The 14,364-nt window shown below is 39.2% G+C and overlaps 1 protein-coding gene across 2 annotated transcripts in view; it reads left to right on the top strand.

Annotated features, from left to right (window-relative positions):
• The first annotated feature begins 676 nt into the window (after nt 1–676).
• Nucleotides 677–14,364, top strand: part of DYRK1A (dual specificity tyrosine phosphorylation regulated kinase 1A) — a 217,338-nt gene continuing 203,650 nt past the window's right edge. Inside the window, exon 1 of one of the 2 annotated variants that reach the window (XM_036744390.1) lies at nt 677–1,682. The gene's annotated coding sequence lies outside the window, so the exon portion shown is untranslated. The remainder of the gene's footprint in view (nt 1,683–14,364) is intronic. The other variant, XM_036744389.1, reaches the window with a different exon arrangement.

Here is a 14,364-nt window from a genome sequence, read left to right as displayed (position 1 = left end):
GCGGCAGTGGAGTGGCGGGCGGGGCCGCTTGGGAGTGGCACTTGGGCACCAGGTTAAACGCTCGCTCGGAGGTCCGGAGGGTTCTGTAGTTTCTCTCGTCTCCACCCCCGCCTCCCAGTTCCTGCAGTGGGGCCCTACCCGCAGCTGCTGTGCATTATGGGGAGTACGCAAGAGTATAGTCCAGTGGGTGGCATCTCTCCAGATTTCTGGTGGCCAACCTAGTTTGGGGCGGGGTTTGGGATATGTGTTAAATGTGTGTGCGTGTGTGTGTGAGCGCGTGTGTCTGCGTGCGCGCGCGCGTGTGGGCAAAATCTCTCTCTGTCTCTCCAAATGCAGTACTTGGAAATACAAAATTTGGTCCGTTCCCTCCTCCCTTCTTTTCAGCTTTCCCCACCCCATAACACCTCTAGTCATCCTGCCCTTCTCCTTCCTTCCTTCTGCCCCCTCCCCAGAGTGAATCACGCGCCCTCCTCTGACACTTGGCAGCAAAACAGCGCCGAATTTATCCTTCACGTGACCGAAGGGGGTTGGGTAGTTGGTTGGGGGAAGGGAAGAAGCAAGGAAAAGGAGGGAACGGAATTCGCCGTTACCCCAGCGACAGGCCCCGCCCGCTGGTTTGGGGAAGTGGGGTAGGAGGAGTACGTCAGCACGTCAGCCGGGGTTTTGCTATTTGATTGACAGTTGCCATAGCGACCGGGTCGGTCAGTCGCCATTTTGTTGGTAGGGTTTTTTTTTAAACCCTTTCGCTTCCCGCCCGAATAATAATAAAAAGCTCCCTTGGAGTGAGGTGGGGGCGGTAGCGGTAACTGCGGCGGGGGAATCCGGGAGCCTGCCGTGGTTGCTGTTGTTGATCAGGCCCAGGCCGGCGCGGGGAGAGGACATCTCGAGCTGGGGGTGCGGGTGCCACGGGCGCTGCTGTTCCTGCTACTACTGTTCCTGCTGCTGCCGCTGCCGCTGCGGGCGAGACCGGTGTGTGTGTGTGTGTGTGTGGTGTGTGTGTGTGTGTGTGTGCGCGCGCGCGCGTGTGCTTGTGTGTGTCCGTGTGTGTGTGAGTGTGAGTGTGTGTGAGAGAGAAGGGGAGAGAGGAGAAATAGTGTGAATGTGAGTGTGCGCGCGCGTGTGTGTGTGCGTGTGTGTGTATGTGTGTGTGTGTGTATGTGTGTGTGTGTGTCCGTGCTAGGAGGATCTCTCGTGGGGCGGGCGGCTAGGACTTTTCTGGCGGATAAGCCGCCGCCGCCGCCGCCCCGGCCCCGGCGCTTCTCATTGCGCAGGTTTGGAGCGCGCGCCATTTTGTGAGATTTACAAAATCTTGCTCGGAAAGGAGCCGGGAGCCGCTGAGACTGAGGCGCCCCGAGCCGCGGCCGCCGGGGAGAGGCCGCCGCTACCGCCGCCCTCTCCGCCGCGCCCGGCCTCGCCCGGCCTACCTCGGCCTCGCACCGCTGCCTGAGCGATCCTCGGAGGCCGGGGACTGCGGTATTTGCCGGGGAGGGGGGTTGTCGCCTTCTTGGTCTCTGGCGCTGCTGAAATAGGGAGACCGAGACGCAGTGGCTGGTGAGTGAAGTCGGGAAGTGCCGGGGGCGGAGAGAGGCGGCCGGGGCGGTGCTGGATCCCGAGGCCCTCGGATGGGATCGTAACTGCAGGAAGCCGGGGAGCCGGAGCCGACATCAGCCGCCGTGGTCTCGGTGAGTGTCCGAAGCCTCCCTGCCCTCTCCCCCCCGGCCCCGTCAGCAGGCCTCTCCCGGGGACCGAAGCCTCATCCCCCCGCAATAGGCCGGGGTTCACAGCCTGAGCGTTAGGACCTGCAGTGACATACAGGTCAGAGAGAGAGAGAGCGAGTGTGTGGGTGTGTGTATGTGTAATTATTATCCACATACATGTTGGGGAGGAAACCTGCCATTTTAGAAAGAGGTGTCCCCGGCCCTGCTAGTGGGATCACCCCTCGTGTAGCCCGGGGAGGAGCTGCGGGGTGCAGGCCTCTGCTAAGGTGCAATCGGAAACGTCTCATTTGAGTGAAGTTGAGTGTGGGGTGAGTGTAAGTTAAGAGAACAGTAAGGGACCACTAGGACCCTCTGATGGACCCCGACTCCTGCAGATGGGGAATTGCAGGTAACAAATTGATAAACCCTTGTTTGCTACCAGTGCTCTCCTTTCGTGGCTGTACAGGGCTGAATCCTTTTTATATGTTGGGGTTTGGAGAACCTGGGTCTATGCAAGGGAAAGGAGGTGTTTTTCCTGCTCTTTGCTTCTTCATGTCTCCTTTAATTCTTCAGCTGTGGAGAGAAGTCAAGAATTATTCAGCAGTTGACCCTTTTCCTTGTTAAAATGAACCTGCAAACATGGGTAGGTAGGATGCAGTGAGATGATGAAAACAAGGAGTTGAGATGATTTTGGGAAGGTGGTTGATAAGGATATGATTTTTTAAAAATTCTTAATCTTTTAATCTGTTTGGACTTCTAAAGTCAGATAGTCTGTGATGCTCTATATTCCCTGAAGTTAAAGCAAACTTGGCCTTTTGAGGTGGCAACTTAAATACCTGTTTAGCAACTAGAGAATTTGGTGGCAGAGAACATATTTATTATAATTTACCTATAAGTTTTTCGGATGTGGCTTTTAAATTTTTAGACACAAACTCAGAGCCTTTTTGGAATTCAGCATTTTACCCCCAAATCCAGTGAATACTTTTCATATACAGAAAAAAAAAAAGGTCAGTGTCCACATTAAAATTCCCTAGTTATAAATAGCATTGTAGTAGGTGTATATCTCTTAGCCAATTTCAGGTTACACTTTATCCTTTCCTTGATCATAAGAATTCTGTAATGCCAAAGTTGCTTGATTCTTACATTACTCATCAGAAAAGGGATACCCCTTAAAAATCGACTTTACACTAACAACATTAAAGAACACTCCTAATATTGCAAAACAATTCGTGTGATACATAATCAGCTGATTAAAAGTAATAATGAATAGTGTAGCCATTTATATATTATTAAAGCTTTATAACTCTTAAGGGAAGTAGTGGTGTTAGCTTGTAATTGACTCTATCATTTGTTGAATTGGAAAGTGAAGGCTGAAATGATCTGGTGCCATTTTGTCCAAATTTGTTTCTAAAAAATATGTTAGAAGTATTTTAATATTTGCAAACTATGTACTTTATCACTGAAAACTCTTAATGAAATTTTTAGGTTTTCTCCTGGATTTGTAGTATATGAATGACACTTCAACAAGTATTCTAACTAGGTGTAGGCCTTATTTGGCTATTGATAATTATTCATATGGATCTGTGATCTCATCTTTTGGGAGTTCACTTTAGTAATGCAGATCCCCACTCATCTATTCCTGCCTATCCTGAGTATCTGTGCTTTCCCAAAAGTTGTCCCTGGGGCTCTACCTGGTATGATTGATGAATATAAAATAAATTTTGATTAATATAAGTTTGGTTTATTCCTTGCCTTTATCTGTGTACCATTTCATACTTTGCGTAATTAAAATGTGGAAGATTAAATAATATTGGCATAAGGATACTTTTTAATGTTCCTCGAAGTTTTTGCCTTTATATACGTCTACATTTGTTTTCTGTTCTTTTGTTTAACAGATGTAAAGAATATTGATTCCAGGTAGACAACGGATTTCTGTGTAGCATAAGATTCATATGATTTTTATGTGAAGTGTTTAGATAGTGTCAGATACAGTAATTATGGGAATCTCCACAGTTCTAGCTAAAGTTTTTTAATATGTAATGATTCTGAACTGTTCAAACTAACCAATTTTTAAAAAAAGATTTCTGGTGTTGGAGTACTGGCATTTTTATAACGACTGTCTAGATTTACTCAGGGCAAAAGTCATCTTGCCAGAAAGTTTTCAATGACTTGGGTCTGTATTGCATTCTACATAAATGTACATGTGAAAATAGGTTATGGCAACTTCATATGTACTTACATTGGTTTGTAAATTAACTAGAAAGATTAAAATGGAACATGTATTTGACATAGCATACATGTTACAACTTTCTACAGCTTTAAAAAACTTAATCTGTAATATACCCTTTTGCTGCTGTCATTTGTTTTACATGATTTGGGACTGATTCACAAGATTCTGACACATTCTTTAATTCACACTTAATCACATTTTATATAAAGTGTACCTTTACTGAACAGTCTGTTTTTCCAAGTCTGACCTTGACTACATCCCATAGATTTTTAATGGGGTTTAAGTCAGTCCAGTTGCCAAGCCATGACACTTGTTTATTACTTTGTTCTATTAAATAAAGTTCTTAACTTTTAGTGACCATGTAACATGGTACAAAGTTACGTTGGTAGTATTACAGCTACATTTGAGAATATTTGTAATTCCAGAACAATTCTGCTTCTTAATATATCACTATATTAGTGTTTATAATTCTTCAGTGGGGCCAAGACTTTCAGACCCACTGGAAGTTTAAAAAAAAAAATCCCCAAAATGACTTTTTGTGGGTGGATGTTTTCCCGATTGTGATCAAGTTGCCCAGATCTTACAACAGGCTCACTTGAATTTCTTCTATTGAGTTGCTTTAGATGTGAAAGAAAAAATGGGTTTCATTAGTAACAATTAGCTTTCCAGCTATTAACGAATACCCCAGTTTTTGTATTGTTTTACCTACAACAACCTTTTTTTCCCTTTAGGGTTAGTAGGGTTTTTTTTTCTTTTTAAAACTGGTCTTCTCACTGTTCTTCTAATGATAAGAAGCCTGTTTTTTACTGTAGAGGAATCAGTAACAGTCCTTTTAGCTGATGGTGTCCTCTGAAAGTCTTTGTTTTCTGAGGATTAATTAGGCTGTTTCACAGCAGTAGTTTTTCAGTTCTTGGTTCTATTTTCATTTTTGACTGCACTTTCTTTTGTGCTTCACTGCAGCTGATAGCGCTTGATTGTTAGCTAGATCGATCTTATATCACTCGTCTTTCCCACACCAACAACTGCTGAAGTACTTCTGTTATTGAAGTGTGCCCCTTTAACACCTACATCTTTTGCATGTTTTCTTGGAGTAATAATCATTCTTAAAGCCACAGATTTAAAAACACAACAAAAGACCAGTGAAGCTCGTTTAGAGTATGAAATCCAGCACTCAACTGACAGAATTAAATCTGATGGGGAAAACAGCTTAATTTATCTTGCTTCATTTGAGTAAGGTCAGACCTTTTGAGTCAGCCTTAAAATAGACATGAATGACCTTTGCTGTCCAAAAATAAAACCATATCAAAATTATTTTAAATAATTATAACAATAATTAGTGTGCAAGTAGTTTGAATGCTACTGTAGAAGTTAGCTTGCAGTGTGCAGTTAGGAAGACTGGGCCAGCGTACTGTGACTGCAAGAATAAAGGGAATTGTACTTTGTAAAGAGCAGATTCCCAAACTTAGTTGTCCCGAATGGAGCACATAACTTCTGGATGGAGCACATAACTTCTGGAAGGGCTTTCCATTTGTACGATTCTGTGGCTTGTAAAAGTTGTCTATAGAAGTTTCATAGAGTACTGACATTTTAAGGCAAGATTTTAAAAATCATCATTTACTTACTGGACACCTGCCGTGAAAAGCACTGTGGGGATGAGATATACAGATCATAATTCCTGTTCTCATGAAGTTTCCGGTCTAGTGATACAAATTTTGTTGGGGTTAGTTGATAGTTTATTGTTGGTTATAGAGACTTAACATACCATTTTGCTATTTCACCTCTTAATCTCCTCCCCTCCCCCATCCACTCTGACTTCAACTTAAAAATGGTACAAGGATAAAACTAGTGTTGGCCTTTGTTTTGTTTGGAAATTCAAATCAAATAGCAGTTTTCTGGAATGCAATTTTTGCATTCTGTCAATGTACTTTTTTGAGATAAGACTTCAAGATTCTTTGGGTAGGAATGGGGAGAGTAAGAAATACTTAATAATTTAATGGAATCTTAATGCTTTGCATATTTAGTTGAAAGCAAGCCTCATGATAATTTATTATGAACATTAATATGAAATAAAATAACCTTTATCACCTACTTGGTGCTTAAAAGAAAACTCACATTGACCTGTTTTCCTTGATTGTTCCAGATTAATTTGAATGTCATTTGAGTATTTTAGACATTTCATTGTATAGAAACTTAGCGTACTAAAACATTCTCCAAATAAAATTTTAAGGAGAGAACTTAGAAATAATTCAATGATCTACTAAAAAAATTTCTCATCAAATTATATATCCCATTCATATACTTTTCATTTCCCTGATGGAATGAAAATTTCCAATCAAAACTGATTTCTAATTGTTTCCTAAAGAAAAAAGCCCTCACCCAAATGTCTCTCTACTCCCATAATTTCCTGTCAGTGATCTCAAGCATGAACTTGGAATCCTGCTGATTAAACCCTAAGTGAGTAGGAAGGCCATTCATTTTCTTTTCACTGATTTCTATCTCCACATTAACTTAGAGCATCAATATGTACCTCTTAAACTAAGGGGTACAAGTTCATTACTTTAAACAACTGGACTGTCTCTCAGACATTGGCATTGAAAAGTGGTATATTAGCATACATTAAAATTACATATTAAATGATGTGTTGTCAGTGGATTATTTGATTTTTCTTAAAAAGTTTTAAGAATACCATCTAGTTGTGGTGGAATGGTTGAAAGATCACTAGTTTTGGATCACTTTGGGCAAGTTACAACTCTTCCTGTCCCTGAGTTTGTTATCTGTACCTGTGTTATTTCATGGCTCTTCCATTCAAAGTACTTGTATATACATTATCATATCAGATACCTATGTATTTGTCATACCTTTTAATTGCTATAGAAATTATGGTTGTTTAGAGCTAATGCTATCTCTGATAGAATTTTGGATTGAAACAAAAGTTTAAATTTTGGACACAATTTTATTCTGTAAAAATGAAATTGATTTATTGTATTCTAAAGTTTTTCCTTATTTCCTTTCAAAAAGAAGGATTTCTCACCTAATATTGCCTTGTGGCAACACTATTACAGTTGGGTGGAGGAAAGTGACAAAAATCATTTAAGTTGGGCAGTTGAAATTTCTAAGCATATTTATCAATATAGCTAATAATATACACAATCTTCATATACTTTGATTTGAAGAACTGCTTTTAAGATAAACATTTTTTTCTTACCTTTCTAACTGATTTTTGGAGTTTTCAAAGTTACTATCTGAAGTCATTCATTGAAAAATCAACCTAACAGAATATTGGAAATGACCCAGATGATCTGTTATCATCCTGCCAATTTCTGTTAACTTTAATACCGTTAAGTAAACTACAAGTGACCTATAACTCTGGTATGAGAATTAATTGCCAATGTAGAACTTCATAAGGTTTTTTTTTTTTCTATTTGTGGGTACAATAGACTGGCAGCTTTCTAAGCCTAAACTACTATTCAAATATTCATTTTAATGTGGGAAACAAAATTTTGCTGTCTAGGATAAAGCAAACTCATGCATCTAATGTGTCACCAGCTGTAGTTTTAAAACTTGCCATTTACTATTGATGGCTCCTGTTTAGTTTATCTGTCATTGTATCCCATATTTATTATTAGAATGAAAAATTCACTTCAATTCAGTAAACATTAAGAAAAAGACAGTGCTGTGCCCTCAAGGACCTTACTGTCTAACGGGGAAGACCATACACAGAAGGAAGCCAAAAAGGGGACGGGACGGGATGGGAGGTGATACTTGGCATAAAGAGGTGCTTGGCGTGAGGGTATGATGTTCTGTGAAGTCAAACCAAGCAGAGATGCTGGAGTTACTTGAGCCTTCTATAAAGGAAGGCTTCAGGAGGAGGTTATGGCTCTTTCCAGCCCTCTAATCAAAGGGGAGAAGCAACTGAGTTGAGAAGGTTGAGTATCAAAAACTGAGTCAGTCATCCTGGTGATGAGCTTGATGTTCCTTGGATTCAAAAAACTTGGTAGAGCTGCTGATGGAAAATGGAGAGTTAACCTGGAAAAGAAAAAGGAAAAAATTGTTCTTTTGGTGATAGTGAATTTGATCAAAAAGAGATGAAATCCATACGTGCTGGGAGAATTGATGAGCCAGTTTTTTTCATTCGCATGGCCCTCTGAAATTGCCAAGTAGTTAGTGAGGACAGGAGTTGCGTCTTATCAACATTTTGGCTTCTAAATTCAAGGCAAAGATGGCTGTTGGCTTATTGATATGTAACTTTTGGTTAAAAATATGACTATATTTACTGTCTTAAACTGGTCTGCTTGATGTTTGATTGTAATAGCTGAAAATGGATATTTAAGTAGGAGGCTAGCCAAACTCTAGATTTCATGATAACAGATTTAGAGCTTGAAGCTATGTAGTCCAAAAAAATCCCACCTTCTACAGGAAGCCTTTCCCAGTTCTTAATTTTAGTGCCTTCGTGCCTTCCCCCTGTTAATTTTCCTATTTATCCTTTGTATAGCTCATTTGTACATACTTGTTTGCTTGTTGTCTAGCTGGTTAAGAGTGTGAGCTCCTAGAGGGCAGGGACTGTTGTTGGCCTTTCTTTATAGCCTCAATGCTTAGCATAGTGCCTGGCACATCATAGCATAAGTACTTTATAAGTGCTTCAGTGCTACAGACTCCAGTGCTGTCTCCACTGTACCATCCTCCTTCGACTGTTGTTAAAATATATAATTATAATTACATCTTTACTTTGAATTAATGGTAAAATAAAATACTTAAACCAAGAAATTGATTTGCCTTGTCTTTAGTGATAGGCTTTGGCAAACTTTAACATGTTTTGAAAGAAAATTCTGGATATAAAATGTCTCTTTAGCATTAATTTTGCAAGTGGTTACCAAACAGTTGGGTGGTATTGAGTACCATATAACTATATAGGATTCTGGATTTGGTTAAGCTGGCAGTACCTTTGTATGTATACAGAATATTAACCAAATTTAATAGTAAGGATTAAGTTAATAGAGCAATATTAGCTGAAATGTGTTTGCATTTGAAAGGAGACATTTAATGGGTTGCCAAAGTTATTATCAGTTCTCCTTTGTGCTATGAAACACTGGGATGGCATGTCTAATTGAAATCCACAGCTAATCTCCCCAGTTCTGGGGAATTATATTCAAAACCTCTTATCAGTGTACTTGTCTTTCAGAATTGATGGATTTAAGTTTTACCTCCTTGTTCTAGGCATATATAAAAAGAAGTGAAATGGCCGCAGGAGAAAGTAGGAACAAGGTCTTGCTTGGGTAACCTGTTGCTGAACAAAATTGAGATTTGACTAGAGATTCTGTAACACTTTATAGGCAATCCAGATTCTGTCATGTTTTCTGCTAATTAACCATTTAAATAATACAGAAAAATTGGTAGTCCTTTTATTTTTATTTCTGGAAATTACATTCAAGTTTAGAACTTCCTCATGTTCTTCTGTAGGTAACCTTGGATTTTTGAAGACCATCCGTGTTGCAAACCCTGGTAAAGTCCATCCTAAGTGTGGCTATGGTGACAGACTATGTCTCTTTTTCTCAAGATCCATCTAGTTAAGTTTGTAGAAGAAGCTTTATCCCTGGATTTTATTGCCAGTATCTGGTGTCACTGTACAGAGTATGAAACAGAGTAAGCAGTAAGCAAATAGAGCAATAGAAAGTGTTGTGGTTATGAATCTTTCGATGACAGTGGCCCTGGAAGACTACACTAAGATTTAAAGAGGTTGTTATTTATGTCAACTAGAGGGGAGAGGTATACTCACAACAATAAAATTCCTTAAACTATTGAAGTACAAGATTTAATTTCTAAATTTGTTTTTTATTTTAGACTTTAGACCATTTGTTGAAAAGTTGAAAATAATGTTACCTATTCCTCAGTATTAAACTACTAATCTTAATGAAATTACAAAGTAAATCTGGTAGCTTGATGATCTCACTGACATGAGTATATTCTTCTTTTGATCATAACCTGTCATGTCTTTTCATTCTGTGCAGTTCTTGTCCATGTTGTCCCATAGATCTGTACAGTGTATCAGAGGTTTTTTAAGATCATTCTTTTTAACATTCTGTGGGGTAACACAGCAGTATTTTTCTGTCTCACTTTTGTTACATGACAAATGTACCTCCTTTTTTGATTGTATTTTTTTTCTCAATGATTATCCCATTTGCTCCTTTTATGCAAGTTGTTACAGCAAATTTTGATATGCTATAGCCTAGTTAGGGGATTGAGACTTTTTTCAGTTGTCCTTTTGGAAGCCTGTAATTTTTAAAAAATTTTCCAGGATTTAAAGTCATATAGTATATCTGGAAGAATGTTGGTCGAAAGTAGTATCTATTTTAAAAACTTTTTTTTATGTATTAAAATAAAGGGCTGTATATCAATTATTTGTGGTACTTAGAATTTCCATTTTTAGGAAATAAAATGTGGTTTTTGGCAAAGGGTAATATTTTTCATTTGACTAATCAGATTTTGATAAGTATAGATCATGGTATAGGGAAATGAGCATTAAGACTTGAAGGCAGGGGATCTGGCTATCCCCTCTATCTCTGGTACTCACTGACTAACGTTGGGCCAATTTAGTTTGTCTGAGCCTAAGTTGTATTATTTATAAAATGGAGATAGTAAATTCCTATATTAGTTGTTTCATGAGATTATTGTTAGGAAAGTGTTTTGTGAAGTGCTATTTATATGTGTTTTTAGCCATTTTTCGTTTTCACTTTTTGGGGGCAATTTTGTTTATATTCTTAGCCAGATTTTGTATGCAGAACATCTTTGGAAGGAAAATCCAGGAAAACTGATGCACTGCTCTTTAATACTGAACTCTGGAAGCTGTAAATATTAGGCTTGGATTTAGTTATTACATGTTGTAGTTGATACTTGGATACTTGTGATGATTTCATGGGTATTCATGTAATTAGATTTTGATAGGTATTGTGAACTTTGTAGGTGGGATACCTGTGAATTTCAGCTGTGCTATTTACTAGTTGGGTGTAAGCTAAATCAGAGCCTTCTTACCCATGACCTTTTACACATCTTTAAATAAAACTTTTATAGACAACCTACCAATGTGCTAGAGGACTTTCTTTAGTTCTTGAGATATTTTGTGTATACTAGCACCAGGATAGGAACCTGCCACATGTGGTTCTCCAGGTCCTCAAGTGTAGTCCTTTGACTGAATCCAAACTTCACTAGCCTCAAGGCTGCAGGTTCTCCACCCCTGTACTAGCACTATCACTTGGGCTGTTCAGCTGATGCCTCTCAATCTTAATACATTATTGGTCCTTTCCTGGGCATACATGCACTTGGTGATCTTTTGTAGTATTTGTCTATAAAGTATATTGGTAATATACTTCAGCTAAAGTTGTACATCGATGTCACATCATGACATAGCTGTTTTACTGGATTCCCAAAGTAGAGGGCAAACCCTGGAAGGTTGTACTAAGCTGAATTTTTACACGAATGGAAGGAATACCCATGTCATACTGGTACAGGTATTGTATATGTAAATTGAGGACCAGCTCAGCTCAGTATGGAGAGGATCATCATTTTATCATTGGTGGTTTTTTTTGGCCCTAGTGACTGACCACTTTGGTGGGGGGGGAATTATATTAATTTTGTGCTTTTGGACTATTAATATTTAAGTTTAATGTAAATTACTATAATTACATAATAATGTGTAAACATATCCTTAAATAGATTGAAAAGAAAATGTGGTAGCCTAAATTTTTTGAGAGGAGAGAATGTAGATTTTTTTTTTGCTCATTCAGTTTTGTGTCAAATAACTTCTGGTTGGTGTTTACCTTTCTGTTGCATACTCGCATTCTAAAGGATCTGTGATTTTACCATACAGATTATTAATCCCTCCGCATATAGAGCAGTGGTTCTCAGCAACTCATTTATCTATTCATTTTATTTGTTTATTCATTATTTACATAGCTTTGTTTATTTTTGTGTCCCTCTCAGTGTGGTGTGGGAGAACTGGGAGACTTAGGTGTTGGATTACAAGTGTAAATCTTAAACAATTTGTGTCATGCCATTGGAAAACCACTGGCTTAGTGTGCTTTCCCCCTGGAAATACAATATGGTATTTTAGGATTGGGATAGGAAGTGAATCGATTATTTAATTGGTATAGAGAATTTCTGGATGAGAAAACTCCTACTAATATGTATTGGCACTTTGGCAACTTAAGGTCTTAGAGAATTACCCAGGGTGACACAGCCATTATGTGTAAGATACAGGACCTTATGGCTCTAACTGGTTTTGAGACCATCTCTTTCTCCCCTCTACATTGTGGCTGCCTCTGTGGTACCTTGCTTTGTTTGGGAGTTAAGGGAAGAGGACTAGAAATTGATTTTCAACTTAAATTACAATTTGGACACATAGCACATTATGGTCTAAGCAGAGTTTGTCTGGATTTCTGCTGTTCTTTGAGCTGCTCAGGTTCTGGGGCTTTGGGTCTGCGTAAGGCCTAGCTAGGAAGCTGGGGACTGGTGGTTTGAGGGGCATCAGGGCCCTTTATGTTGGAAGAAATGCTTCAAGGTGGTTCCGTTAAACATGCTGTTGCTTCTTGAAGGCTGCTTTGTTGTTAGCCACGTCTTTGGTCATCTTTGTAGGTGCCAGAGTAGTTTTCTTCTCAGTTCCTTGGCTAGGCCAGTTCCTTGGCTCTTGTCCTTCCCTGAAAGGAGAGACACTTTCAGTTTTGTTAAGCCTTTGGTACATTACTTTTGAATTGAGCTAGGCCAAACTCCTAGACAGCTCTGGCGACTCCACAGAAACTAGAGGAGGGCCAGGTCTCCCAAAGGATTTCAGTCTACCTATTTTTTGCCTGGTTCACACAGTAAATACACATCAATCAACAACCATTTATTAAGTTGCCTTCTATGTGCTAGGTGCTGCTAGGTTCTAGGGATATAATTAGAAAGAAGGAAACAATCAAGGAGCTTAAATGATTAATTTGAGAGATGAGTAAATATGTAAGTATATGCAGCATGAATACAGGGTGGTTGGAGGGGGCACTGACAGGTAAAAGTGATGTGTGATCTGTTTCTTAAAGTGTGAGAGGGATGCTCTGAGGTGGAGGTGAAGGAGTAAAGGAGAATGAAGAGTTGAGGTTAACATTGAAGATATGAGTCTAGGATATTACTAGGAGAATAGTAATAATCTTGAGAGAATAACATGAAAGATTGGAAGAGGCCGTATCTCTTGAAATAGCTATCCAATAGGCAATTGATGATTGAAAGTGAGGGGAGATAGGGACTGGGGTATATAGATCTCAGAGTCATCTGCCCATGGAAGCTGATGAGGCTCCTGAGAGTATATAGAGAAAAGAGAACAGTACATAGTCTTGGGGAACATTTACTTTTGAAAGATGTCATATGTATGATATGCCACCAGAGGAAACTTGGTGTTCTTTACTTTCCTCATACTTTATCCTTGGCCATCCCATTCAGTCCTATTATTTTAGCTGCCACCTCTGAGGCAGATGATAACCAAATCTGTATTTTCAGCCCTAACCTCTCTCAGGTTTCATACCCTTATGTCTAACTACTGCTAGGATATTTCTGATTATATGCAACACTTTAAATTCAACATGCCATCTTTTTTGTTTTTTGTGTTTTTCCTTAAACTTCTTTATGACTTTGCTGTTCATGTCTTGGGGCTGATTCCAAGTCAGTCAGGAGTCACCTCCTTTCTCAGACACTTTAATGGTTGTGGAGGGCTTTAAGTACCAAATAGAGGTCTTTGTCTTTGATGCCGGATGTAAACAGGTCCGCTGAAGATTTTTGAGTAGGTTAGTGAACCCCAACCCTAATGTTGTCTGTGTTGGAATTTGAACATGGGTTTTTATGATTCTAAGTCCAGAGCTTTATCCAATGCTCCATACTGCTTTTCTGTGTTACTTTCCAGTCTTGCCTGAAGTTTAGGTCACTTTTAGCTCTGTTATATGTAATCTAGGTAGCCTGAAGAAATAACATGCATCACTATACCAGTAATAAAAATATACTTAGTTTCTAGTTTCCCCCTTGTCTCTCATTTCTCAATAGTCTGGTGCTATATGAAATAGATGAGGCAAGAGATAGGGATGTGAAAATAGGTGAGATGTTCTTAAGAAACATGAGGTCTGGGAAAAGGGATTTTTAGCTTGTTTAATAGAAAAGGAATAGGGAAAAAAGCAGGGTCTAACTTTTAAAAAGTATTTATGTTTTGTAGAATGTTGACTCTTGTAAGGTATGAATTTGGAAGTGTAAAAGTATGGTAGTATAACTAGGGTATTAGGTGCATCTTAGAAGGGAGATCCTATTAACTTAAAGCCACCTGTCAAAGTGAATAGTGCCTTCTCGCCTCTCTTTAGGTATCCCATTTTTACATTCAAGCCATTGAGTTCCTTTGCAATATGAGCAGAGTTTGTGAGAAAGATTTCAGAC

This window comes from Trichosurus vulpecula, chromosome 2, assembly GCF_011100635.1.
Source record: "Trichosurus vulpecula isolate mTriVul1 chromosome 2, mTriVul1.pri, whole genome shotgun sequence".
Classification (NCBI taxonomy): domain Eukaryota; kingdom Metazoa; phylum Chordata; class Mammalia; order Diprotodontia; family Phalangeridae; genus Trichosurus; species Trichosurus vulpecula.
Note: the sequence above shows the minus strand (reverse complement) of the source record. Positions and strands in the feature narration are given on the sequence as shown.